This window comes from Rhagoletis zephyria, unplaced genomic scaffold (assembly GCF_001687245.7).
Source record: "Rhagoletis zephyria isolate East Lansing unplaced genomic scaffold, Rhagoletis_zephyria_1.1 Rzeph_scaffold_01532, whole genome shotgun sequence".
Taxonomy (NCBI): Eukaryota; Metazoa; Arthropoda; class Insecta; order Diptera; family Tephritidae; genus Rhagoletis; species Rhagoletis zephyria.
The window spans coordinates 26,710-32,709 of NW_016158616.1; the positions used below are offsets into that span (position 1 = coordinate 26,710).

The window sequence follows — 6,000 nt, forward strand, 5'->3', positions numbered from 1 at the left end:
GTGCTTCCGTGGACATGACAGAACCTCGGCGTTATGGAATGGACGTTTCAACAAGACTCTGCTCCGCACCGTAAAACGATAATGACGCAACACTTTTTATCTCATATGCGGAATGGCCACCCTACTCGTTGGATCTTAGCCCAATGTTATACAGTGTGTGGTCGATTTTAGAGGCCAGAGCACGCGCTAAGCGCCACACTAGTTTGGAGGCACTAAAACAATCACTGCATCGGGAATCGGACCAGTTGTCTGCAGAAAACCTGCGACCGATCGTTGACAATTTTAAATCACGTTTGAACTTATGTATCGCCGCCAAGGAGGGGCCATTCTGAATCTAGCTACATATATATTTTGTTAATAAATATCAATGTTACTGTTATTTATCGTTTTTTGTTTAATTGTTTCTGTTAGTGATTGCTTCGTGTGTTTCGAAATTTTTTTATTTTTGTCGAAATTTGTTTGTGATATCAACCAGATGATGACGGAACTTGGTTGGAAAGTACTAAAGCATCCACCGTATAGCCCCATCCTTGCATCATCTATGTCAGCTTAGGTTAGAGTTGCTGCCACCGCGCAGAGCACGAATAGCACACATAAGCGGAAGTCGTTTATTTATTTATTTTTCTTAGGAATTGAACCACCGAGTGCAGTTTATATAGCACAAAAAGTCTATAACGTTCATTGTTGAAGACTTTGTTGCGCATGTTGGTGTTCGATGCTCTCCACCTCGTTGGTGAGGTATCCTAACCATTTTCCGTGTCTGCCTGTCAGACAGTGTCCGGTGACTACCCCGACAACTAATCTGAAAGAAGAGCGCTCATGCTGAGTGAGAGCTATGGATCGATTTTCATCAATCTTTGGCACATTCTCCTTGTAGTAGGGCAGGTTGTTTCCACAGCCTACTTGGTATTTGCCTCCTCGATGCGTTTCGGGCTTTAGTCTGTGTTTGAAGGAGATTAGAGGTATGGCCACATTTTGAGCAGAATTGTTTCGGTCTTTGCAAACTGTCTGATGGTAAAAATATACCGACCGAAGGGCCGCTGAATAGAATTATGAATATACGCGAAAATCTTACCCAAAAATTTGCGCAGACTTTTCATATGACCCAATACAAATATAACTCTGGAGCTAAGGGCGCTACTAGTGCGTGGTAATAGTGGACTTCATTAAGATAATCAATGTGACGGGGTAGTACAAACAAACGGTCTGCAATAACAGAACTCGAAATAAAATAATAAAAAATAATAATAATAATAAAATATGTTAATTACTTGTTGAGCAAGCTGTTGCTGCTGCAAAGCATCACTGAATTGTTGTCGGTAGTTTCCAGCGGAACATGAGCAGCGGTTGGGTAGTCAATGGGCAATAAATAAACACACACTAACCGTGCAAAAATGTGGTATTAAACCACAAAAAGCAAAAAAAAACAAGCGAAATGCGGCAACAAAATTGTCCGTAGTATTTGCGAACAAAACCACAAATGTTTTGCGCATACAATAACAACACTAATATTATGGTAATAATAAAAGCAGCAATTGTGGAATTAACAGCGCGCCATTAACAGCACGCGAAATCATAGCGATTTCATTGTCATTCACTTAGTTTACGAGTTTTTCAAGTTGCTTTTCATTCAGCTGATATATAGCTAAGATCGTTTATGAGCAAAAAAAAACTCCACAGATGGCTGTGTGTGATCAGAGAAGGAGGAAGAATGACAGAATCAAAGCATGGTTAGTCGTTTTTAGAAAAAAAAAAAACGTGGCGGAAATATGCTATGGAATGGAAAACGAGAAGCATAATTATCGTTTTTCTACAGGCCATAATTTTTGTTTCTAAAATGTGCAGCTTATTTTCTGCTAAGAAAAATAGGCTAGTTAATATATATAGATATTGGATCCTTCAATCCGAATTTGAGGTCAGAATTTGAAGGCGGTCGCTTTTTTTTCTTATTCAACCCTGTTTAGGCGACTAATAACACCTAGTGCCTAAAGGTATGCTAGACTCCAAGCAATGGTATCAAACCGGATACAAAGCACGTTTGTATTTAAATCGGCGATGGGCACCGCCTTGCACGCGGGCAAAGCTCTTTTGAGCTTTCTACACATTTTGTATGGGCGCGTGCAAAGTAAAATCTCTCTCTGTCCATCGCTGATTTAGATGCATGTGCAAAGCTTATTAGAAATTGTTAATGCACATGCACTTCTCAACTGCCGCAGAAGAAAACCTATTAAAGTAGTTAATTACTGATGCCCGAAATCATGCTCAACTTGCTTGACGCATCACGCCTTAATTTCAAAATTTTGTTTCGACTTGCTCGTGCTGCAAATAGGGTTCGAAATTTCAGACTTTGGTATCGATACTGAGTACTCATTCTGGCATCGAGCTCATGGTATCGATACTCTAAANGCTTACTTTATTGTTCAGCTAGTATTTCTGTTATTGTCCATTATCTTTACAGTTAAGCGGCCGAAATGCAAGTGGCAGTGTTATTTTTATTGTTTGCAATTTATTAATATTTTTCATTGCACGTTTTTTCGTGCAATTCTTTTGCTATTTTAACTCATTTCTCACACTTACATACACATGTGTATACATACATACATACATATAGTTTTGATGCATTCAATTGCATTTCTCATTCGCAATTAAGTGGAAATGCATGCGTGTAAGTGGCAATATGCATTGCTGAGCATTTATTTGTTATTGCATTTGTATAATGTATAATATGTATAATGTTCTGTCCATCAGTATGTATGTTTCACTTCCCATTTTTTTCTTTGGCATAAACAATTTTTTTTGCTTTATTGCGCGCCTTTTATGCCCAAATAATTATTGCATACTTTTATTTACGGTCGCCTTTCCCTTTTTTTAATTTTTTGCACTTAATCATTTTTTGTTATATTTATTATTATTTTGCCACTTTATTTATTACACTACTGATTGCATTTTCATGCATATTTATCAACCCATTATTCCTATTGTAGCAGAATATTCTGCATAAATTTTTTTTTATTTTTTCTGCTTTTGTAGTTCGTTTTTATTTCCTTTCATTTAAATTAATTGCTTTCTGTTTTTTATTTTTAATGATAGATATTTTTTATTTACTTTTTGCATGCCTTTTTGTAGTTATTTCGTTGAACAGTAAATACGTAATTGTACGAGAGTGGCATAAAAAGTAATCAGCCTAGGCAAAAACTGCATTTCCGTACGATATGCAGAATTGTTTGGCTCGCTCTATAAATTTTCCAGTGTTTTTACAAGGGAAAATAGCACTGGACCACAAAAAAATTTCGGTTAAAGATTCCTTTGTTTTTTTATGTTTTTGGGGTCGCTGAATACGACTTTGGAGTCCATTTTGCTCCATCATGGCAAGATTTTTTTTCTAACCTCAAAAAACCTGGCAGACTTTAAGGGAGAGAAAAATTGTATAAATATTGTCGGACTTACTTTAATCTTGGTATTCGGGGGTTTTTGGAGCCGCTGATTACGAATATACATAAAAGGAAATTTTCAAAATCCAACAAGGCGGACCCAATACGGTTTGCTATTTTTCCTTAATTAATTTTTCTAATTTTTTATCTTTATTATTTTGTTTTATTTTATATTACAATACTTTATTTAATTTCTGCTTTCTTTTGTTATTAAAAGTTTATCTTATTTTATATCATTTCGTTTTCTTTGTTATTTTTTTTTTTCTTAATTGGTTTAAGTTATTTATAATTTTTTATTTTGATTTATTTTATTTGCTTGCATTTCTGCTTGTGCCCTTATAAATCCCACACTCAATTAAACAAATCAATCAACCACCAACCGTATTAAATCGTTTATTTCCTGTTGTGGGAATTAAATTCTTACCCGCAAGACAATCGAACCCAAATCTACTCTTCCTAATCTTGAATCGTCAGCTTTTATAATTTCCGGTTAGCCATTAACTAAATACTAAACACATACATTTCTTTAAATACCCGTTAGGAAATGTTAGCTACTCATAAGCTAATACGCGCTTTGGTGGCTTATGCCTTCTAAGTCTAAAATGAACTATATAGTTAAAAGCCTATCACAGATGAAGTATATTGTATCGATATCGGACAAAATTCTACATATTAATTTTCTATAACACCGCACAGTTGGATGCGTAATTTTTAACAATTAATTTTAAATTTCTTTAAATTTTTCTTTGCACGAAAATTTCAGATTTTTCAAACACACGTTGTACTTGACCAAGCTTTGGTCAATCTTGGTAATGTGATTCCATACTTTACTTTTCGGCGTAGAAGCAGGTAAACAGAAATAAAAACAAATCAATGTCGTTACGCTGTATATGTATTGTGTTTATACTGTTTGAATACATTACGATGCCATAAAAGTATCGATACTAGTCTCAAATGCGTATATAAAATATCTCGCGAACGATAACATAGAGTCACTAATCAGAAAATATACTTAAATAGAATTCTAGGAAAAATATGGCTTGCATGAAGATGATATTGATATTGATTTTATGATGAATCGATTCGGTATCGAATGAAAATACACATATGGGTATCAATAATATCGTCACCTTAGTTTCGAATACCGATTTACCCAGTATCGAAACAAAAGTGCCGATACCAAGATTATGTCAATAGTATCGCAAGATGCCTAGGTATACGTAATGCCTTTCAGACAATCTCGTAAAAAAAGTTTCTAGTTAGAACACAATTTCTAACTGGGTGATAGCACGTAAATATGTATGTATGCTTGCGGTAAATTTATTATCTCATCGTCTGCAAGCCAAATGTGTAAACCATTCAGTGGAAAATCAGTTAACAAAGCGGAAAACCAAAAACTCACGAGGTACCTACTATATACAATACATACATACCTGCCTTTGTATGCTTGTCTATTTATCGGCTTCTGTGCACCATCACAGACAAGAGCAATCTATACAGCTACAATTTAAGAATCATTCAGTTGTCCAGAAACGTCATTTCACTTAGTGCTTATCTTTATATCAATTTCCTGTACTGCCGTTAAAGCGCACAATTTTGCCACAACTATGATGTTACTAGTTATTGAGAGTATCTACGAATTGTTGTTTGGCAAGTGTGCCAATAACTTTAATACCGAAATTTGGCAGAGAACTGATGAAATCAATAAGCAAGCAGCTGTGGTACATATTGACATGTAGAGAGCCAGTTATACATTCTCGTATCTTTATGAAATGTTTTTCAAATGCGGCAGAATAGAGCTGCAAACATACATATGTACATAGCTGATGTGGTGATCTCCGAAATAGTGCTATAACTTCTACCGCTTAGACTTTGTTGCTTTTTCAATTTTTCCTAATAAACAATCGTGGTACAAAGCACAATAAAAATATTAAAAATAAAATGTTAACAAGCCAGAATAACATTGACAAAAAAAAAGAAGAGATATATTTTACCAAATATTTGTATGAACTATTTTTTTGATTTTATGTCATCTCAAAGTTCTCATATATATATTATATGAAATTTTCAGGTAATAAGGCAAAAGCCATATCTGAAACCACGCCAGACTATTTTAAACATTTACAACACTTCTTTTTAAATCCCGTCTAAGTGCTGCACTAACCTGCCATTACTTAAGATGGAAACAAAAGATAGGAAGGAAAAGTCGAATTCTTCCTAGCAACAAAGAAAGAAGGCTTGTACAAAAAAATACAATTGCACCTACATTTCCATAACTGTGAAATCTTATCAGTGGTTAACCCAACGCTGTGAATTCAGCCCTTAGTCACCCAATGTTGCATATTATACGCACAGAACACACTAAATGTAAATAGTAGACTTCCACAAAAAATCTTCATAGCTATACAACTTTTGATGCAATTGATTCAAGAAACATCTTTTCATTGCATTAATTTTCATTTCCTCACTCATCCTTTCAACATTTTTCATATCTGCTATTTTTTAATGGAATGGGATCCGCTTTGACCTATTCCGCTTCTTGTATGTTGCTTTTTCTGTTTTTGGTTTA

General features: G+C 34.8%; 1 protein-coding gene across 3 annotated transcripts in view; it reads left to right on the top strand.

The window, feature by feature from the left end:
* Positions 1–6,000, top strand: part of Pgant9 (polypeptide N-acetylgalactosaminyltransferase 9) — a 112,022-nt gene that overhangs the window by 23,349 nt on the left and 82,673 nt on the right. The window lies entirely within an intron of this gene.